Here is a 24,531-nt window from a genome sequence, read left to right as displayed (position 1 = left end):
GCATATCTTTTGCATGTAGAAGAAAACTGGAGTACCCAAAAAAATAGATCTCAGTTTTAAGAAATGGATTTGGTCTTCTTTTTTTCATTTAGCAGGGTATTACCAATAGATAACCATATACTTTGATTCTTCTTCGCAAGCCACTTATTAGATCAATAACAAAGTAATATTTTTTTATTAAACAACTCTTCTATTTACAGGGTTTGTAAGGGTATTATGCCAACAAAATAAATGAGGCAAAGGAATTAGGTCACAAACATCATTTAAATATCATAGTTACTGTTTTTGTCATTTACTTGTTATTTAGGAAAGGTTGTTATTTAGCCTGTAAAGTTTTGTCTGTTTCAATGATATTTTGATTTATTCTGTGATGCACTTACGGCAAACATCAAGGCTGGCAATTTTCTGTTATTGTTAATTACTTGCACCAAAAGGAAAAGTTCCTTACCTAGGCAGCAAAGCCAACAGTTCTTCTGTCCAGCAGCATTCTTCTCTTGGCAGCTCAGCAAAAGTCCCTCTCTCGGCAGCAAAGCCAGCAGTTCTTCCATCCGAAAATGGCAGCAAAAACAAAGTCCCTCTCTCATGAAAATGGCACAATTCTCAAAAGCCAGCACCTCTCGAAGTCCCTCTCTCATTCTTCCATCCAAAAATGGCAGCATTCGCAAAAGCCAGCACCTCTCTTGGCAGCATATGAAAAGCCAGCCAGCATTTTTCTTTCTCGGCAGCAAAGCACATAAACTGTCATTAGTGCTGCTGCTGTTTAATTCCCGCCTGCTCGCAGCCAGCCAGAAATGATGACGTGAGCTCCTTAAGCTCAATTCCGACTGGTTGGTAGCGCTGACAGAGCTGACGTCATTGTGCATGTGATGACGTCAGCTCCAACAGTGCGAAAATTCAAAAAATAAAAAAAAAACAAAAGCAAAGAAATCGGAAATGAAGGGGTGCCACTCGGGAATCGTGGCACCCCTTCATTTGGACCCCAAAACTCGGTAAAAAAATGAGTAATTCAGGACAATTGGGAGGTATGTCGCTCATGTGGGTTACTCGAGTGGAGCTTGACTTACGGATATGCAGAAGTCCCATCAAGGCAGAGTCTGAGATTGCTTTGCATACTAGACAGATGTCACCTCTGAGGAGTCTGTATGAGACTGAGTAGAGGGACATGGCCTTTAGCCTATCTCTGTAGGCTAGATGTTTGAGGCCATGGATTCTCCTGGCGAGGAATCTCTGTGGTCCCTCCAGCTGCTGCATGTGATTTGTGAGGTACATGCGAAAGGGGCATTGTACTCAATAATGGGTCTTATAAGGGAAGAATACAGGTATGTTAAGACCTCCTTGTACCTGGATGAGATACCTTTACTAATGAGGTGGGCCATGTAGCAAGCTTTCCGTACAACTGAGGCAATATGGTGGTCAAAAGCTGGTTTGCTATCAACCTGGGTCCCCAAGTCTCTCACAACTGATTGCATGCTTAGAACCATGTTATTTATGTGATACTTTGTGGGGAAGTCACTCTCCACAAAAGAGATGATGATGCATTTTTTGTCATTCAGTTTGAAGCTATGTTTCTGGCATAAGTCATTTGTTTGAGTGAGACCCTCTTGGAGGATGTTCACATTACCAGGGGAATTGATGACAGCGCCCAGCTTGAAGTCATCTGCAGACTTGGTCAGCCATAGCGTACTGGTTTTGGCTTGCACATCAGAAAAGTATATCCCAAACAACAGAGGCCCCAAGACCGATCCCTGGGGTACACCATTCGTTATGGGCCTATTGCTTGAGGTGGCATCCCCTATTTTGACTACAGGGGTTCTATCAGTGAGCCATTTTGCTACCCATCTGGCAACATTCAGATTGATGCCTAGTTGAGAGAGTTTATCTATTATACCCGAGTGGGGAATAGTATTGAAAGCTTTGGCCAGGTCAAGGTAGGTGGTGTGCACCATCTTCCCCTTACCCATGACTTTGGTGAGTGTCTCAACGAAGTCGAATAAATTTAACAGGCATATCCTCCCCTTGATGAAACCAAACTGTATGAGATTGGGTGTTTAGAGGTTGCCAAGGTCCTTGTTAATGAGGTCCATGATAATTTGCTCCATGGCCTTGCAGATCAGGCTAGTTAGGCTGATGGGTCTATAATTTCCTGGATCGGTGGATGCTCCAGCTTTGTGCAAAGGAATGACAGTGGCTGTCCTCCACTTAGCTGGGACAAAGCCAGTACTCAGGCTTTGGTTGAATAGGATGCCTAATGGTGCACCAAGTTCCTGCCTGGGTTCATGTAGGATGCAGCCTGGGATATTATCAGGTCCCATGGAGGCTGAATTTGTTCCTTTGAGAGGGAAGTGATGACTTGCTTCCTAGAGATAAGGGAAGTGGGACAGGTGCTGGAGATGTCCTGATTTACTGATGGGGATGGGGAGGGGGTTTCCACGAACCTGTCTGCCAGTGGGTTGGCTATATCTACAGTGTTTGTGTATGTAGTGTCCTTAATCTCCAGTTCTAAACAGATCTGAGTGCTTGCTTTGAGACTGTGGCTATATATGAAGAAGGCCTTATGATTGTCTTTAGTAGACGTGGCCAGTTTGGACTTGAAGTTTTATTTGGAAGATTTCACTATTGCCTGTATTTGCTTGTTCAAGATATGGAGAGATTGCTTCCAATTAGGCACCTGCTCCTTCTTGGTCCTGGACAGATTTTGTTTCCTATTATTATAGAGTTTTTTTATTGCAGATGTCCAACAGACAAGTTTACTCTTCCTTGAGGAGGATGATTTTGTCCTGTCAGGTATTCCTGATTCCATGCAGCTATATAAATACTCATATAGTACTTTGGTGTAGGTTTGGACATATGTGCCAGTTTTTTGGAGGGGTTGAGAGCTGTTTTTATGCCTTCCCACAGAAGGCTGTAATCAGCTTTGGAGATTTTTTTTTGTTTGACCCTAGCTGGGGGGGGGTATGGGTTTGGGAGAGATGGTCACTTCGAAATTGACCTCTTTGTGGTCAGATTTTACCAGGGAGGAAGACACTGTAGGGATGATGCAGTGATTATTCATGTTGGTTAATGCCAGGTACAAGATATTTTCACCTCTTTGGGGCGTGTCGACAAGCTGGTTCAAGGCATTTGCAATGACGAAATCAAGGAATCTCTGGGCATTTGTGTTTTGGCATGAGTAGTTCTTCCGATATATGGTTGGATAGATAAAGTCACCCAGTATCATGGTAAAGGGTTGAATCTTGATAGATTTGAATAGGCCCAGATAGGTGGAGTGGGCATCTTGAGTCAAAATCGGGGGCCTGCAGCTAGCAATGATTTGAATAGGGGTCTTGTCAATGGTTAACTGCACCTGGAATGTCTCCTGTGTGTCATACTGTTTGATCATCCTGGAGGTGTGTATGTCTTTTATGCATATTGCAACTCCACCTCCTTTTGATTTGCTACCCGCAGTTTGGGGTTTGAATGTATGATAGGATGAGTTACCTGTTATGGCTGGGGTGCTCTCCACAGCATTGAACCAGATTTCTGTGGCTGCACAAATGTCAGCATCTTCCAGGGTTAAGAATGCTTGCAATAAGTGCAATTACATGTTTAGACTCCTAGCATTTAGCAGCATGACCTTTAATATTTGCATTTTGATGAAATGTTCATGTTGGTAGTTTTGACCTCATGGCATTGCCGAAAATAGGCACTATTGGGGAGGCAAGAGCCTTTGCCAGAAGCCTGAAGCCCAGGAGAGGCAGATGTAGGCCATCTCTGGCAAAACATAGTGGTTTTTCAATCATGTCTTCCCAGGCTGTCAGGTACTGGATCCCCTTAGAATCACACCAGAAACTAAGCCAATTGTTAAAGTCAATCATTTTTTGTTTGCATTGAGGCATCATTCTGGGCGATGGCAGAATGCAACTTAAGGCTAGAAACATATCTGCCTGGGACACATATTCAGTGAGCTGAATTATGTCTCTCGATATAGTCAAGGGAGAAACATCTCAAGTCATTCACGCCAACATGGACTGTGACACAGTCATAACAGTACGTGTTGTTGAGAGACTTGAGTGCATTGGTTTTATGGTGGATTCTGGCACCTGACAAACAACTAACCATGACTTTATCCTTACCCAGCCTGGTGAAGGGCACATCTGTGTGGCTGACAATGGAGTCTCCTATGACTAATATTTTGGGTTTATGTTTAGGCCTTAGTGGTTGTGAGACACAGGTGTGTGGTGTTGTGGAGAGTAGAGTTCATGTGTGTTTCTGCCTCAGAGGTCTCTTTTGTTTGGGTGTGTTTTTATTGAGGACCTCTGCACATGTGGGTGTGTGTTGTGTAGGTATGGGTGGTGTTTGAGGTGTGGTATTTGTGTTGACAACCTTCTCTGTGCCAGATATACTGGTTTATGAGAGAAAGAGCATAGATTCTAGTTCTTAATGTAATTGCATCTCTCACAAATTGTTTTCCTAGGTGGTAGTTGTAGAGGGGTGTCCGTGTACATGAGGCATTTGCTGCACTGTCTCAGGATGCTCATATCAAAGAGAATGGCAGGAGAAAATGTAGGAAATTGTCCATCCATATTTGTCAGAATCTGAGGGAGAGAGGCCAGTGAGAGCTAAGAGGCTAAAGGGTGGAAAGTTTAAGAATAGTACTACTAGGTGATCACACAAGTGCTACTAAAGGGAAACTTGTACACGGAATACCTCACAAAGCATTACAAACAGTGCAGCTGTGGTGTGTGACTTGCAAACAACCTCAAACCAGCACAAACATGGGGCTTAAATACCACAAAAAATAGAAGCTTCTAGTAACACAGAAATCTAGCCAATCCTGCTAGTCCCTGCTTTTTTTTACCAATCAGCTTGTGCCAGACAAGGTCCATGCAGCCCTACTACTCTCAGTAGTAGAGGAGATAGGACCCCTGCCAGTACAAGATGGCTGCCAGAAACACAGCAGGCAAACAGAAGATGGTTGCCAGAAACACAGAAGGCAAAGAAAAACAGCTCTGGATGCATCAATCCTGTATCAAGACTATGCTACTCAATTTAAGGGTTAAGAACACAGTAAAACTCACACAAAAGCACAGATTAACTACTTACTGACAAGAACAGAAATCACAGTATGTATAAATACAGTTTAACAGCAATGAAATAGAGTAAAATGCATCATTTTCTTAACTAAATAAGATCTCACCACTTAAGCCCAGGTATATAGAGGTACTCACAAGTAGCTTGGCAAAACCTCAGAGGCCTCCCATATGCTGCCCTTAGAAACCAAATTCAAATAAATCCAAGTTAACACCAACCACTACACATAAAAATACATATTACTGTGTCTTCACAAGCAAGCCTCTAAGGAGATGCAGTACACATTCAAATATCTTGGGCATAAAATACTCCACAATGAGACACATGGATGCAACCCCCCCCCCCCCACCAGTTGGGTAAAAAGACAGTTACAGTCAGTTGTCTGTCAGGGGCTGGGATTCACCAGATCATACTGGCACTCAGGTCACTCAACAAGTACCAGTATGACCCAGTCAAAGTCCATATTTATGTGACTGAGCTAAGACATACCTACCTGGACTATATGAAGAAAAACATGATGAACCTCTCTGAATACTTGCCAGAGGCTGGGTATGAGCCTCACATTGAGCAGCATTCTATTATCACCAAGAATGATACCACAATACAAACAGAAGATGGCTGACTTCAATAATTGGCTTAGCTACTGAAGTCATTCCAAGGGGATCCAGTATTTGTCAGTCTGGGCCAACGTAATTGGCAGATCATGCTGCTTTGCCAAAGATGGTTTTCACTTATTGCCACTAGGCTTTTGAATACTGGCCAAAGCAAAAGCCACTCCCATAGTGCCTTTTTTAGGCAGTTCCATACCAACAGACCCAACAACACAATAAATGTTTCTAATGCCAAGCTGAAGGTACAAATGATGCAAGTCGTTAATGCTAGGAGTCTTAACAAGAAACTGCAATCTCTGGGAGCTCTTCTCTCCCTGGAAAATACTGACATCTGTGCAATTACAGAGCTGTGGTTCAAGGTTGCAGAAAGCATCCCAGCAGTGCAAGGCTAACATGCCTATCACACATTCAGACCACACTCTCAAAAGGAAAAAAATAAAAGGAGGAGGTGCTTCCATTTACATAAACAAAATAAATAATCACACCTCTAGAACATGCCTATCACACATTCAGACCACACTCTCAAAAGGAAAAAAATAAAAGGAGGAGGTGCTTCCATTTACATAAAAAATAAATAATCACACCTCTAGAACATGCCTATCACACATTCAGACCACACTCTCAAAAGGAAAAAAATAAAAGGAGGAGGTGCTTCCATTTACATAAACAAAATAAATAATCACACCTCTAGATTGGTCAAGTAGGATAACTCACTTGAGCTTTTCCATGTCCAGTTGACTATAGGCAAAATCCCACACCATATCAGCACTAGCTACAGGTTCCCAACCATGAACTCTGAAAACCACTCTGCATACCTGAATTTACTAGAATCACTTACCATTCAGCCCAACATACTGCTCATGGGTGATTTTAGCTACCTTGACTTTGTCAATGCAAATGCTGTGGAACAGCTGGTTTGCATTACCACTAGGGGCACAAATATCCCTGGCATAGTACTCATAAACATGGGGGAGCACTGCACCTTTCCCATGTGGAATGTACTCATTGGTAAGATCACATCATAAATTAGTCTACTTTGAAGTAAATGTAATGGCAGAACCTCCATAAAAAATATAAAGAATTTATCCAAGGCAAATTATCTTCTATTAAGTGATAGCTAGGCAATTTTAAAGCTCCTCCTAACCCCTGAAAACAAACAGATAAAAATTATCAACGCAGCCCAAGAGTCCAAGTCAGAAAAAAAGATAATGGTATAAAGACCCAACAGGACAACCATGGCAGCAGCTTCCTGTTTAATAGAGAATAAAATACAGACAAGTGCTTTCATGTAGAAAACTACACTTCATAAGATCCTTAAAACACAGTAAAGCTCATGGGACATAAATACTCACACTAAACCTATCAAGAATAAAGCTGGGAGCAATTAAAACAATTAACAAAAATCACATTAAAATCACCTCATTTTCTTAAAGAGCCGTGCATCTCAATACCGGCTTAATGCAGATAATATTGTTAAAACCTGAATGAACATGTGCTTGCATCCTTAAAATCCACTTGAGTTCTATTTGCTCCAAATAATTTTTGTTGTCACCCCTCTTGTATTTTTAAACACTTGTTGCAGCACTCTAAAACTAAAACTATGTGTGGGAAATTCTACAATATGCTTAGCTAAAGCATTGTGCACATTCTTATTTTTCATATCATGCAGATGTTTGTATGCCCTGTCCTTCAATCGTTTCAATGTCTTGCCAACATAGAAACATTCACAATCATTACAGATAGCTAAGTATACTAGGTTACTTGTATTGCAAGAGGCATAAAATCTAGGTTTAAACTCAAAATTCATAGTAGGATGTACATAAAACACAGAGGCCTATGCAGAACCATACATGAATGCCCTGTACAACAACTGCATAGAAACAGCCGTACCTGATCAAAATAAACACAGGTCTACCCAGAAAAAAAAAGCCACCCTAGTAGACCCCTGGCATAAAAAGATTATACAACAAAAGGAAGAAATTCCTGTCTAGAAATAAGTGGGATGGTGCACAACAGATAAAAAATCCCCTCATTAGTCTCAACAGGCAAATCAGGGAACTAGTCAAGTCTTCAAAAGGTAAATATGACAATAAACTAGCAATGTGCTGAGTTGACTGTAGATGGCACACCTTTACTAAAACAGAAGAAATAAACCTGCTGGCTGATAAATTCAGATGAAATTTCACCCTCTCATCAACTCGGGTCACTCCCCATGAAATACTCTCTATCATTCCTTTGCCTGTTATCACAAAAGAATAGATCATCACTGCACTCTCTAAAGCTAGAAACACAGTATTAATGGGCTCAGATGGAATCTCAGGGTGCCTATTAAATAGCTTGAAACATGACCTAGTAGACCCACTCAAATCTCTATTTAACTACAATCTCCAGGCAGGCTTTGTTCCATTAGAGTGGATGGCAGCAACAGTCATCCCTCTGCACATGGGGGACCATCATCTGACCCTGGAAACTACCAACCCATAAGTCTGAATAGCCTCATATACAAGGCTATGGAAAAGATAATCATCTTCCTGATTAATAATGACATAGGAAAATTCCAGACTCTAGACCCAACCCAGTTCAGCTTCATCAAGGGCAGGTCCTGCCTGCTCAGTCTGGCGGACTTCTTTGAGAAGGTCACCAAGGCCATGGATGAGGGTGAGACAGCGTATACCACTTACCCTGACCTGGCCGAGGCATTAGACACAATATCCCACTCAGGTATTATAGATAAATTCACTAAACTGGGCATAAACATCTACAGTTCCAGATGGAAAGTCAAATGGCTCATGGATAGGACACATGTTGTTAGACTGGGGGGGAATCCACATTCAGCAAGAGGCCAGTTACCAGTGGAGTACCAGAGGGCTCAGTGCTGGACCCCTTCTGTTTGAGATACACTTCTCAGATGTCAAGGCAAAATGTAGATGGCATTTGTCTGATGAGGTTTGCTCATGACTGCAAGTTGGGGGCAACAACTGACTCCTGAAAGAATGTTGATATCCTGCAAAAAGGTCTGGCATAGACTAATAATTGGTGTCAGAACTATGGCTTCAGACTAAATGTATAGAAGTGCATAATAATGCCCTTTGAGAAATCAAATACCTTTGCAAATTACAACATTGATATCACCACGTAAGAGTGAACCCATAGGTACTCAGATAGATAATAATCAGAACTTTGGCCATCATGTGTCCCTGGTGATAAGGAAATCCTGTTATTTATCTTAGCTTAAAAGTAAGGGCATGTTGCTTCTTCACAAAACTAAATGCAGGAGGTTTACTCACTCCAAAGATTTAGACATGATCACTGTCCTAGAGATTACCTCTTCTCTGGAACAGGCTTCCTGTTCAAGTGAAGCACTGCCCTTCCCTGACCATCTTCAAGTGCAATCTGAACCAATGGATGGAAAATTGCAAATTGACTCCTGGGGTGGCACCTATGTTCCTTATGGACAGTGGCAGTCTGTAAAAATAGTCAAAACTCCTACTTGCTGACCCTTGTTATCTTTACCCTATGGAAAGAAAATTGGGTAAAATATGGCAAAACTGGCTAGGCTTGTAAGGGCTCTTGAACTGTTAGCCTACAAATCTCTTATGAACCTGTGATAGAATCATGCTGGTACCTGTAGTGTGGTGACTTGAGTGTATGCTTAACTTGTTGAATCCTGGATCCAGATAAGCAACCAACCACTATCTTCTCCTTGTTCAGTGTGGTGAGTGGGGGCATCTGTGTCATACAATGGAATCCCAGATGACAAGAGTTCTGGGTAATGTGTTGGCTTACCTTACAGGCTTTGCTTCTGAGTCTCACTGGATGTAGGCATATGTGTGATGCTTGGTGTTGCTTTTGGTGAGTGTCCAGAGATTGCTGAGGATAGGCATTGCCGTTTATAGGCTTAGGAGGTCATTGAGGTTTGGGAAAATTGGGTTTTACTGCATTAATATATATTTGTCTGTGTGTGTGTGTGTGTGTGTGTGTGTGTGTGTGTGTGTGTGTGTGTGTGTGTGTGTGTGTGGTGGACATTATGTGTGGTGGATGTAGTGTATATGCTCTTGACAACCTTGTTTTTATGTGAGATGTTTTTCTTCATTGAAACTGTGTATGTACATCTCTCGTATACTGTGTTTGTTTCTTTAAGGATTACATGGTTGCTTGTGAACATGAGACAACTGCAACAATGTCTCATGATGCTCATATCTACCAAGCCAGCTATGGAGACATTTGGAAATTGCATATCCATGTTGTGCAGACATGTATTTGAGTGGGCTATTATTTGTCATTGACTGGATTATACAGAAGCATCCTTGGGTGGTCTCTGGGTTTGGCACCAGACTAGGTTATATTGTGCTATGATTTGACTGCAGTGCTGTTTAATGTGCTGGAGATAATTTGTAGTAAGGGAGGTTTACTCAAGTGCAAAGCTGGTTTGCTGGGTGAGCACTTAGTATTATGGTTAAATGGAAACACTGGGTGAGAAAGTACTTAAATAGATTACACAACCAACAATAGCAATGAAAGAGGGAAGGAAGAGACTTTGGAAGGAGGATTTCCATAAGGGATAAAAGCCAGAGACACAGCATTTTAAAGGGTGGGAGGGTTTTGAAAAAAAGTCAAACTGGAGCTCTAGTACATATGGTTAGAATTTCAGAAACCTTTAATTTAATGTGTGAGTGGGGTAGGGCAGACTCAAAAAACGGGGAAATCAGAATCAAGGTAAACAGAAATACACTAGAATGCACCTTTATGCAGGTATATACATATAAACTAAGTACTGAAGTACAAATCCTGGAGAAAAATTCACAGTACTGCCACTACTGCAATCCTACCGCAGACTAAGGCACCAGAGTATGCAGAAAATTGCCTGTAATGCTGTAATAAATGACTAAATGAGGTAATTCTACTTTTGGAAATAGAAGTGCAGTACAATTTTTAAGCAATGCTAAACTCTTGCAGTAATACACACTCTTCACACAACTACAAGTCTAAGGTCGAAGAACAAACTAAAAAAGTGAAAAGAAAACTCTTTTGGTTAAACTATGGACAAAAAGCAGAGAAGAACAAAGAAATATCACCACATAGGTCACATAAAATGCAACTTGAATTATTTAAGTAAATTATTTTAAACTGTTTCCTTTAGAAAGTTTTTTGTTTTAATCTGGATAGGTTTGTTTGTTGTCTGATTTTATTAGGGATAGAATTACAGATTTTGGAAACATAATCTGAGTACAGGGACAGACCAGCTGAGATGTGGGCTTTAATTATGGTTATAGGGACTTGTCCCTGAAACATAGTGATCATGTAAGGCTATAAGGTTCCACTAAGGCTTGGAGTGCAGGTCAGTTTTGTGGTTTATAGATTATATCATGAACAGCTAGCAAATGGTTCACAGGTTCATAGGTTGGTACTAGGCTATCGGCCCTAGGGCCTATGCAAGCCTAGCCATAACAATTCCCTGGATATTTCTTCCCACAATATTTACTTCTCTGGGCCCCTGTCTAGCAGGGCGACTGACATGATCCCCGGGGTGAATTTCCTATATAGGTTCATAGGTTGGTACTAGGCTATCGGCCCTAGGGCCTATGCAAGCCTAGCCATAACAGTGACAGAGTAATAGTGTAAAAGCTCTAGTCAGCCTGTTTTAAGGCTAGGCAGTAGTGGGTTTTTGCAGCTTGGTTAGAGGTGAATTTAGATTTTTTGTTACTGCATTGTTCAATTTTTGTTAGTAGTCATTGCTGAAGGATGGTTTAGATAGGGCAGCATATAGTAGTGACAGTAGGAGATATAAACTGGTTTGTTATTTATTCATTTATTTATTTATTTATTTATTTATTACCTTATTGTTGGCATTGATGGCTAAAACATGTTTGCTATGATATAGGAGTCCATATTTTTTATCTGATATCTTGATAGCTTGTTGTATTTAAATATTAAACTTTAAACAGTTAACAGTATTGACTCCAAGCAACTTTGTGTTGGACACAAGTTCGATAGGAATGCTGGTTGATGAGGTGATGGGATACGTTATTTTTATTTTTTAATTATTTTTTTTTGACAGGATGCAGATTTTCATCTGGAAAGTAATAACCTAGATTTCTTAACATTCAACAGGAGGTGGGATTATTGAGACAGGTTTTCTATAGAAGAAACATTTGGGGGGCCTTTCCCTAAAGTTCTGCAAGGAACTTATCTGTGGTCATCAGTGTAGCATCATTAGCATACTAAATGAGAGTTAGGTCATTAGCAGCAGTGTGGAGGTCATTAATAAAAATGTTAGAGTAAGGGCCCAAGACTGAGCCTTGTGACACTGTGACTGGGATGGTCAAGAAGGGAGATTGTTTCCTCTGCCATTTTACCTTCTGTTAGAAAGGTAGCTATGGAACCAGGAGAAAAAGGGAGCATCAAGGCATAGTGAAAATAGTCTGCAAAAAATGAATCTGATGTGATATGGTGTCAAACACCCTAAATAAGTAAAGGAAAAGAGAGAAAACAAAGTTTCCCAAGTCCTTGTGGAGGTTGATATGATAGGTAAAATTAAGGAGAGCTGTAGTAGTACTACAGTGTGGCCTGAAACCGTGTTGGACAGAGGAAAGGAGGCTGTTATCTTTAAATGTTTGAGAAGACGGAAATGTATGCACTTTTTAAGGATTTTTGATAGTAAAGAAAAAATGGCAATAGGATGGTAACTACAGACTTCAATGCAGTCTCCTTTTTTGTGTATAGCCATAATTAGTGTCTTTTCCAGATAATGCATACATAGTTTTCTTGGATAGATCTCTTTATGAGGATAGAGACAGGATATACTAAAGAGTCAGGAGCCATGCTAATGTATTCTGAGGGAAATTTGTCAACTTCAAGTTTAGAGGGTTTTAGCTTATGAAGAAATTTTGTAATGATAGACGTGGGAAATGGGTTGATGTGAAAAACAAGGGTTTTATCAGGTAGCTCTTTGAGGATGGACTGGGGGTTAGGTGCATGGTTGTTTATGAGGGAGATGAATAAATGTATAAAGATTGAGTTGAGATGGTTATCAATAGATTCTATACATAGCTATAAGAATATAGCTATATAAAAATGGGAAAAGAGCAGCAGAACAGTATGTTATGTTAGGTGGTCTGACAGTACTGAGAAGGATGGCAGCAGTGATTATGCATGGGTGTGAGGTTGATCAATGCGGGGTTGTGGGTAGCAACAGGGAAGTGGGTTTTCAGACAGGACATGGTCATTGTATTCATAAATATATATATATATATATATATATATATATATATATATATATATAAAATGGTAGTAAAGGGATACTAAGGAGAAAAAAGTTGGAGGATACGTTAGGCTGGGGAAGGGTCTCATGAATGGTGAACATATATGGGTAGGATATTAGATTTAGAATACTCAGTGAAGTGGATGTAGACAGGTTAAAATTAATCAGCTAATATTAACACTAATCCCCTTCCCATAATACTGGCCTCACATTCATCTGAATAGTGGCAGTGGTATGGGAAGGTGAAGGTATAGCGTAGGGGTAGGGTTGAAAGAAGAGGCAGCAGTAGGGTTAGGGTAAGCACCCATTACTAAAGAGGGCATAGGGACTCTAATGCTACCCCTTCCCTCATCCCTATCCTTACACCGTACCTTCATAAAAACCTTCCTGTAACACTGTTACTACACATGACACACTTGGACACACAAACATTCACAAACAAATGCAAACAACACTACGCCTGTCTTTACCCTAAATTTGATCCTAACCCTATAATACACAATCTCGTACAAAAACATACAAAACCTACCCTTCACTCATCCCTGGCCCTAACTCTAACTGACATACACACACACACAAATACTCTCTCCCCTCAAACCCCACTTACCTATCTTGACATTGCACACCATCGAAATTTCCACTGTGGGGCTAGCCATGCCATCAACATTAAAATACACCCCATGCATTTGTTGACGAAAAAACATTTGATAAAACATGGGGACACCTCATATATAATATTTAATAATATAGTATAGTATACCATCTATATATCATCTGATGACCAGAATCAATCAATCTCAAGACAGAGCATGAATTGCCTCATGCTGTCTGAAGATCACCTATTACTCAAACCACATAACACAGTCTGTGAGAGATATACATATATAATATCTCTGTAAGCAAAAATCTCACATACAGTAAACTCAGACACCAAAATCTTCAGCAGTGCACCACACATCACATCTCTCCAAGGTTATCACAATTAACATAAACCATCATACGCTGAGGTTCTAAAGATTAACTTGCTTAAACTTCAAGGGCCACTAAAACACAGCACAGGCACAAAGCACACTCAGCATATTAAACCTACTTCCTCTCATAGCACAAGGAGTCAGAAAAAGTCACACATGCTGAGCCCATAAGCCATGCATCAATCCAACAAAGCATTTGTGTTATGGGTGACTCCATTGTAAGGCATACAGATGTACCTCTTACAAGGCTAAGCAAGGAAAGAGTGATGGTTCATTGCTTGCCTGGTGCTAGGATTCACAAAATCATGCTCCTTAAACAAGTACCACTATGACTCTATCATAGTTCACGCCGGTGTTAATGACTTGAGGTGTTTCTCCCTGGGCCATATGAAAAGAGACATGATGCAGCTCTCAGACTATGTGTTCAAAGCAGGTAAGAGCCTAGCATTGGGCAGCATTAAACCTTCTCAAAGGATAATGCTGCAATATGAGCAAAAAAAAAAAAAAAAAAAACTGACTTCGATAATTAGTTTAGTTTTTGGTGTCATTCAAAGGGTGTCCAGTATTTGTCAGTCTGGGAAGATATGATAGACAGACCACATTGCTTTGCTAGAGATGGCCTGCATCTGTCCCCTCTAGGGTTTTGATTACTGACAAAGACATTGTCCAGCCCAACGCATCTTTTTAGGTAATGCCAACCTGATAAACCTACCAACATGACAAAAAAGTAAAGGAGAATATGAAGGTGTTCTTGATTAATTCTAGGAGCTTGAACAAGAAACTCCATTCCCTACAAGTCCTTCCCACCCTGAAAGACATTGATGTCTGTGTATTTACTGAGACATTACTTAAAATAGAGGAGAGTACTCTGGCCATACCACTCAACTGTCCAGATTTTTGCAGAATGTCAAGATTTTTGCCTCATATTTTTGGTCTGTTTCTCATAAAATTGTGGTTTTTTGGCTATTCACTGGCAAATCATTGAGGTCTGAAGTCAGAAAATAATGGCACACATTTGAGTTTCAGATTTCAAATCCTTCAGAAAATCCATGCTGATGCAAAACCTGTTATTCTATCAACTTTCTAAGTTTGTAAGACCAATATCTAAAAACTGTAACAAATTTGGGGCCTTTGTCTCCCATTATTTGTACCTTTGTCCAGATTTCTTGCTTTAAGGGGTTGAGACGTATGACTCCAGCTGTGCAGGGCCATAATGCCTTCCACATGTTTGGACCAGCTACTGTTCAGGAGGGGAGGAATATACGGGGGTATCTCAATCTCATATCAAGGCTAAAAAAGCAACATGATGCACTAGATCCTCTTCATGTCCAAGAAAACATCAAAAAGGTCCTTTACCAAATCTTAGCAAGTTATAGAGCTCCTTCGATGACATTAAAGCCACAACACCTACCTACAGGAACTATATTCATTCAGTATTAAACCCAATACCATTTTCCTAGGTGATCTAAACTATCGAGCTATAGACCGGGAAACCTACACCACCACTAGTGCACAAGCACATAGATTCTGTGACTTTGTCAATACAAATGCCCTGGAACAAATATTCAGAGTACCCATTAGGGGGGATAACATCTTGGATCTTTTCTTTACTAATATGGAACCATCTTGCACCATCCCTTGCATATCTTCTTCACTTGTTAGGTCAGACCATAAAGCAGTCTCTTTCAAAATAAAACTAAAACCAGAGATCCTTTCCACCCATGGTACCTTTAGAAATTTCTTTAAGACAAATTATCTCCTGTAAAGTGATACATTGCCAAGGTTCAAATTCTCACTAAACTCAGTTAACTCCAGTGAATATGTGGAAATGTACACCATCACACTATAACAGCATGTTAACAGCTGCTTAGGTGTACCTGTATCCCATAGGAGGGCAAACCCCAGAAACAAACCCACGTGGTATAACCATAATATCAACAAGCTTTATAAGAAAAGGAAAATAATCCTGATCAAAAGTAAGAAGAGTAACTCCCAGAATGTCAGAGTTCTTGACATTCAAGAGAGTGGATGAGAAAGGAAGACCTGGATGTGGCAGTAGGGAAGGGGAAGTCAATGTCAGATGAAGGCACTGCAGAAAAAAAAAAAAAACAGAAGTTGAGATAGCAACACCGAAGGCACCGTGAGCTTGTGAGTTCTGCAGATAATGATATTGCTGTTAATTGTTCAGGGATGACGGTAGTAGTTCTACTAATGATGGCAGCGTACATACTTTGGTCAAGGGCTAAATAAGGTAGGTACGCCCAAGTTGTTAGGTCTGAGCAGAGTTGCAGGGTCAGAGTGGGATCAGGCAGGTGAAAGGTAAGTGACAACAGTAGGATGGGAAAGTGTGGACAATATGGGGGAATCACCTTTTTCCCATACAACATTTAGTTTTGGTTCAATTGCAGAAGACCCAGTACAATTGAGTCCAGTGATGGCTCATCAATGTGCGTGATCATTTTTGAAAGGTTGCCAAGGTGCATTTATCATGCTATACATACCAGTAGTGGTGATGGAGTAGATTTGGAGGGAGACCTTCTCAACATTTTTGAACTGACTGATGCTGACAAGGTTCTGAAAATAGCTAAGGCAGAGGTGCCAGAGTCCAAAGACCTTACAGTGGTTTTAGCAGTGCTTGGGAGAAGGAAGCAAGGTAAGCTCAGGTAGAGGTCATGAGATAACTGGGTTTTATGCTTTATTTTTTTATGTTGGTGGTTTTTGAAAAGTTTCCTAAGCAGTGTTTGACACTCTTGATTCATTTCTTAATGATAAAGGAAACTCAGAGGTTGAGGGTGGGAACACTTAGTTATGGTGTCACATATGTTGCCATAAGTTGAAGGCAGTGGACTAGTCCTTTTTTTTGGGAGTGTAGGTATGCACACATCTGGTTATGGTTTGATAGGATAGATGGACCCACTAATGTAGCACAGGATGGGACAGGGAGTAACACTAGGAGTTGCTAAGCATTTACTGGAGGTAAATATATTTGGCTGTCTTGAGGCTTTCACATGTGTGGTCAGTATGTGCTGTTCCCCACAATGGGATGAGGTGTTGGAAGTGATAGCCAGGGCAAGGGGGTAAGGGTCCTTTTCCGATGGATGGCAACAAAGGTCTGCAGTGGAAGACATGCACTTGGGCAGCCTTGTTGTTATGAGGGGCACAAGGGATGCACAGCCAGGAGATTACATTCCCCTACTAGATCTGATAGACTGATTATTAGACATTAGCATTATCGGGAAACAGGTACAATGCATGAACTCATAGTTTCCCCAAATAATTAAAATGGTTGGGTGTATTTAATTATACTTTTTTGGGTCCCTAAATCAAGATAATTGGCCTTCTCCACCTTCCATATACTGTTTCTGTATTTGCAATTTGGTAAATCTCATCAAATATAGCAACATTCATTTAGCATTTGCTTCATGGTTTCTGCACAGATTTGTAGTATCACATAACACTGTCATCAGCTTGTACTACTAACTCTGCTCATGATCCTCCCTTTCTTATTTGTAATCCAGATTGTTCAAAGCTCATGGTGTCTTCTCACCCTGCGATCATCATGGCTTTGCATCATAATCCGCTGTTAATCTGGAGCAGCAGTAGCTGCTCCCTGGGGTCTCTTCCCATTCACTGAGTCTACCAAACTGACTATCCTCCTTCAGGCTGTCTCTAATTCATAACCAACCCAGTAGTAACTGACATAACACTGATACAAATGTAACTGGAAGGAAACGCACATTAACTGTCAGATAAAAAGAATATTTGATTTAGCACTTTCGTCCATTTGTATCGAAGTCTTCTTTAGAATCAAAACTCGTTACAATTTACCATTTTTAAATATCCCGCTCATAAATTGTGTGCTAAAAAGCAATTAATCCTTCCCACTTCATTGAATAAGTAATTAAAAAATACGTTGGAAGCATAAAACATTAAATACAATGTATCCCAAAACACGTCAATATATAAAAAATAAAAAAATGTTGAAAAAAATACGTACTAAAAGAAATGAGAATATAAAAGTCATACCAAAAAAGGTCTTAATCTTAAAATACTCGCAATAGATACATTTTCATTCAGTCCAGATGATAAAAGCGAGTTGAGCCTGATCTGCCATTTGAGTTCAAGGATAGTATAAATGTGATACATTATTCAAACTTTGCACTCCAAACATCACCACACAGCAACTTTAGCAATCCTATAACCTGCTGTCTCATTAAGAGAAGCTCTTTCATGTCCGAGGAAACAAGATGCACATCCTCAATGGCAACTGATATGATAAGAAGAAGAGAGAAAGTTCATACTGCACTCCAGCTGGCCCATTTTTGACTGGCATCATTGAGCTCTAGAAGGACTAGATAGGGGAGGATGGGAGTGAGTGGCCAGTGCCAGCTTGGCCCTCTTGGAGTGGGGGTGGGAAGTCTGCCTAGGCACACTACTATAGCAGTATTAACAACCTGTCAAGCTCCACACTGCAGGCAGAATACTGCTTGATTGGGAGGTTATGCATGCACAGAAGTGTGTTTGTACCTCCAATAGGCAGTGACTGTAGAGCAGGCAAGGCTGTCACATTGTGGGAAGGGGTTACTGCATACTCCCTAGAGAAGAGTATGAAGATAAATTAGTATCCTCAATTTCTCTTCCAACCCCAATGGGCAGGATGAGCCACTTGAAGGCTAAGATGGGTCCTGTAGTTCCAGTGAATGAGGAGGGGTGCTGGTGAAAGCTGACAGTCAGTTACAAGGAAGAAAAATTAAAAAATAATGATGTGACTCAGTTGACAGTTTAAAACTTATCTGTATATCTTAGATTATAAGGCTCTCTACCCTGTTAGAGCTTGAGCCATCGTCAGCTAAATCAGGTGTCTGATCAAGAAGCTAAAATATAGGACATTTCATTCTCTTACTGTGCAAAGGAATGAGGTGTATAATGAAAGATGGCCTCACTGTGATGGCCAGTAGTTTCTTTGAATATGACTTCCATCACACTGTGCACCTTTTTTTCACCCATGGTGACAACGGTGTTGTTAACCAGTGAGATTCCTGTCTGTATCTTCATCTAGCACCTGTTGGTCAAAGGTAAGATCCCTATTGAGGAACATGCCTGGACCCTTAATTGCATAATCTATCATTAAGTATATTGTCTCACTATGATGAATAACTACTATGTCATCTTAGTTAAAACTGGAGGCCAAACCATTATGTTAGCATATGAGTAGGTTTTGTTCTAGCTTATTTTTGGGAGAGCTGCTCAGTCTGTAATCATTTTAATAAGACAGGGCATGTTGTTTTCAAATTATGTGTCAGAAAAGAAAGAGCCAAAGTGAAGTGAACTATGAAATGTCCAGATGATAACTTCTGCATGTGTGGAAGACTAACCTTCCACATTTCCATGTTTAACAATTTGGTCCTTCTGGAAACTCAGTTGTAACTGTAAGTGTTTTAATACAAACTAGTTTAACAACTTAATTTATGTATCTCAGTAATAAAAATCCCTTAATGATACTTTCCTAAATCCCTAAAGTTGTAGTAGTGAGGCAATAAAAAGCATGATAGTGTCTGTGTGTGTGTGTGTCTGTGTGTGTGTTCTTGTGTGTGTGTGTTTGTGCATGCATACATGTGTGTGTATGCATGCATGTGTCTATGCATGCATATGTGTGTGTGTGTGTGTGTGTGTGTGTGCGTGTGTGTGTGTGTGTGTGTGTGTGTGTGTGTGTGTGTGTGTGTGTGTGTGTGTGTGTGTGCGTGTGCGTGTGCGTGTGTGTGTGTGTGTGTGTGTGTGTGTGTGCCAGAGGCTGGCATTGATGGAGTTGTTAACACCAATGTTCTAGAGAATTCATCTGAATTTAAAACTCGTGTGGGAATTCAGTAAAGCTTATGCAAATTTTTTTTGGTGTACGCACCTCGATACATATCCCAGTGAGGATAATTTTAGACACAGTAAGTGTCAATTAGAGACGCACAAGCACACGCAAACAGGGAAAGTACTGTTGAATGCAAATTACTTCATAAGCAGTTGAATCTTATGCAGATGACCCAGGTAGAGTGATCCAACAAGCAGAAAGGCATCTGTGTAGACTCCGTGTCAGTGTTTATAGTGTACGTAGAATTTTTCTGAGTACAGAAGTCTACACAGACAGAAGGGGGTGTAAAAGTCCACAAATATGGACATAAGTCCCTAGAAAGCATTAGATCACATGCATATATGTGCAAACAGTACATTGTGGATGTTTGAAAATGGAACAGAATATGTAAAATAAATAATACATTTTTTATAATAATTTTGGCATGCTTGCACTATGCGCCACAGTGTGCAAACATGCTTAACAAAAATAAAAAAAAATACATTTCTAATATGGTTTTCACAAATATATTTTAAGACCTTGCGTCAGGTCCATACAACAGTGCATACATGCTGTCACCAAGCTCACATGGCTATGAACCATCTAGTATCTAGGCTGTCAGCCTGGATATGTATGCAAATGTAGTATATTTCCTAAATTGCTAAAAGGAGCAAAAGTGGCCGCACATCCCCTTTGTGTAGGCTCCTACATGATGTTAATATTACCAGAGGATGTGGATGACATCGGGGGGGTGTGTCTTATTATTTTTAAGATTTTTTTGTTCCCAGCCATGGGTGTTTGCACGGCACACCTCATAGCTTAGTGTGTTCTTGTGGGTAGACTACCCACATGACAGGCAGCAATTGTTACAACTGGATATCTTGAATAAATATTTTTGACTTTTGTATAAGCTATGCTGCACATTGTGGCACATAGGAGCATGCAGAGCATTAAATCAGGGCCTTTAAGTAATGTTAATTATATCCTGGGCAGGTGAACTGAATCATAATTAGCCAATCCCACATGGTAGACCTAAAACAGAGCTGTATGAAATATGTATACATCCTACTTTCTGATTTTAACTCAATACCCTGGGCAATTGGTGTACATGCTTGGGAATTTTAACTGGGAAAATGCTAGGGGCTGCTGCAAGTCTGCTACTTCTGTATGTGCTAGATGCTGAGGTTAGTGCTGCTGCTGCTGATGACAATAGGCCTAGACAGAGAAGGAAAAGTATGTTCAGGTCCAGGATAATCTTCCAAGGAGCTACATGAGCTGTACAGCGCTACAGGATGGACAGGGGCATATCACAAGAACTTACTCAACTCAGAGCCAGTGCTAACATAAGGGAATCCATCCCACTGGAGACAAAGGTATGTAACCCTTAGGTTACTAGCTATAGGTATTTTCAAAGATCAACTGGGGATATGATGAGGGCATAACAGGCATCTGAATCCAAAATACTCCACCACTTCCTGGTATTATATGAACAATGATATGCTGCCTTCTGTTGGTTTCTTGCTGTTTCTTGCATTTAGATGCATGCTTATTATTTATTGTGATCAACTAGTCTTATTATTGTATTGTACTAAGTACAATAAATACACAGACAACTGCTTCAGTTAATACGCATTTTTCTATTACATTTTCCTTTCAGATCTACAGGCATGCAACACAGATGCTGTCAGCTCTCTATGGCAAATCCCCAAAGCTTGTTTATACACAATCATATTTATACTAAAAAGTCTGATATTTTTTCTCAGTCTGATGTATAACAGTTCTTTCGTTGTGTAACAGTTTCCTTTGTTCCTTTGTCCTTGGCTCTTTGAAGTTTGATGATCCATGGAAACTCAGTCTTGCATTATCTGAAACGTGGTGTTCCAGCACTATCTGAAACTTGATGTTCTAACTTTATCTTGCTTGTAGTTACATCTCTTTACTTCATTGATGTCCTTCCAGCTGCCATCTGCGCAGTTTATTTTTACAGACTTTGTTTCTCAATAACATACTCCTTTACATGGATGCCAATATCTAATTATACTATGTCAGCACACTTACTACTTTCTATTTTTCAGCATTTTATACTATTTCTAAATTAACCCTTTATATTTCATATCATTCTTGCAGCTTTTTATTCAAGCTAATAATCATGCTAACAACATGCTAACAACAGTTTAAATGGAGACAGAATGCTATTTCTCTTACACTATGCTTCCACATGCCAGTAGCACAAATTTAGCTGTACTTTTCAAAGGCCAACTGGAGATATGATGGGGGTGTCACAGGCATCTGCATCCAGGATTCTCCACCAATTCCTGGATGCTATGCGTCCACATGCCAGTGAGCACATATCCTTTCCCCTTACACCTGAGGCAAGGGTCAGCAATATGCAACACTTCTGCCATATGGCACACTACCTTGTAGTACTGGGTGCCATATATTGCACAAATGTACACATCAAGGCACCACCTGGTGAGCAGGGTACAATCTGCTTTAACCACAAGGGGTACCACTCCATCAACTGCCAGGTCATGTGCAATGCCCAGGGGATTATCCTAAATGTGTGTGTTGGCAACTCTGGCAGGTATCATGACTCCCATATCTGACACACATCACAGCTGTACCAGATGTTTGCTAGGGGGGAAATCTCACAGGGGCATTTATGGGGGATGCTGGCTATGCCCTAGGACCATGAATGATGACACCCATCAAAAGTGCAGACACACCCACGGAAGAACACCATAATGAGGCACACACACACAAACTAGGAACATCATAGAGCATGTGTTTGGGCTTCTGAAGTCACAGTTGCAGTGCCTCGATATATCTGGTAAAGCCTTGTAGTATACTCCAGCCACATGTGCACAGATATTCACAGTCTGTGCTATGCTACACAATCTGATCCTGTGGAAATAGCAGCTAGGATACACAGCCCCCCACCAGTGTCTAGGTCACCACAGCCACAGTCACAGGAGGACTCGGAGGAGGAACCCCCTGATGATGTCCCTGTTTGCAGACGTAGGCATGCTCAGTACAACCTGGTTTTGGCTAAGAGACAATGCATAGCAAATTTATTGACATCCAAGGAACCTAAGGACTGTCACCTTACTCCTACTCACATACACATACTAAAACTGATGCCCGGCCACTTAAACACCATGTACCTATCTATGTATTGGCTGTGTACTGCCTGCTTCAGAAAGAGTCATCCCTGAACTACAGCTGAACAACTGCTGCATTTACGGGGTAACTCGGTAATCTCTGCAGCAGTCTACTGGATTATTATGATATGTCAGTGTATGTATGGGCCTGGCACATTATTCAAATAACTATAGTGGGCTAGTTAGACAGAAATGACATCCACATGAGACTACAGACACCAATTCCACTAACATGTTTCCATTTCTTTTCAGTAGTCCTCATGCATGGAAAATTCTTGCGGTCTTACTGCAACAGATTACTGGTACATCATGGAAGGGAGATGTTCAACAGTCAGGTTAAATGATAGTCAGACTGTCACATATCCCATCAGAGTGATAGTTAGACTGTATCCACCCCCAACACAGCAGTGTTCCCTTGCAACTGCTTTAACAGTAACTCATTGGGGGTATATGAACATTTCACTCAGTCCCAGAACAGTACTATGAAATTGATAGTACATTGTATGTCTTAAGTAATGGAGGAATAACCAATGTACTTATTTATACAGATGACTGTGTGATGAATGACCTCCTGTCAAGCAGCTTCTGTGACTTAAATGACTAAGGCAGTCACCTTGTGTGATGGCATTCATGGTTCTTATCTAGAAGTATCCACTTGTTTTGGATGTGAGGTATCAATATTTTGTGTTCTACAGACTGTCAAGTCTGTTTGTGCTGTACTATTTTAACTGCTGTCACATATTAATTTCATAAAACAACTTTAGAAAACCCTAGCCATGAGTGAAGTGCAGCAGTTCAGAAACAGGGACAGATGTCATACTGTGTAGTACACAAAATCCCAGACTGGAGTACAACTAGGTGTGGGCTGGAGTCAGTTTATAACCAAGCAAAACTCCCACTGGGCATGCTTATACACTTAGTTAAGCCAAGTGCAAATCTGTTGCTCCTCGCACAATGAATTTTATGATATACACACACACATACATGTGTGTGTGTGTGTGTGTGTGTGTGTGTGTGTGTGTGTGTGTGTGTGTGTGTGTGTATATACATATATATACACACACACACACACACACACACACACACACACACACACACACACACACACACACACACACACAAACACACACACACATATAGGTTCATAGGTTCATAGGATGGTACTAGGCTATCGGCCCTAGGGCCTGTACAAGCCTAGCCATAACAATTCCCTGGCTATTTCTTCCCACAGTATTTACTCCCCTGGACCCCTGTCTAGCAGGGCAACTGATGTGATCCCTGTGGTAAATTTCCTATCTCCCATCCAGTCATCAAGTTCCTTTTGAAGAGGGTCAAGGAGACGCTCTGCTTGACATGTATGGGCAGTCTATTCCAGAGTTTAAGGAGTCTCTGGGTCAGGAACCTATCCCTCCAGCATGTTTTGTTCATTGTGATAACAAGGTGTCGGTCTCTGGAGCATGCAGCACTGATAGATTGGGATTTCTTTAAGTGTAGCATGCCCAACAGCTCTGGGTTTGACATGGCCTTGTATGTTAAGCAGAAATCGCCTCTGAGTTGACGATATGTGACAGAGTATAGCTGGAGTTTTTTTAGTTGGTCAGCATAGGGCATCTCATTT

At 40.7% G+C, this 24,531-nt stretch overlaps 1 pseudogene; it reads left to right on the top strand.

Annotated features, from left to right (window-relative positions):
• The first annotated feature begins 23,900 nt into the window (after positions 1-23,900).
• On the top strand, positions 23,901-24,117 carry LOC122793848 (annotated as a pseudogene).
• The last annotated feature ends 414 nt before the right edge of the window (positions 24,118-24,531 follow it).

This window comes from Protopterus annectens, chromosome 2.part0 (assembly GCF_019279795.1).
Source record: "Protopterus annectens isolate FY-2018-M chromosome 2.part0, PAN1.0, whole genome shotgun sequence".
Taxonomy (NCBI): domain Eukaryota; kingdom Metazoa; phylum Chordata; order Ceratodontiformes; family Protopteridae; genus Protopterus; species Protopterus annectens.
This window is presented reverse-complemented; position numbering and strand designations above follow the sequence as displayed.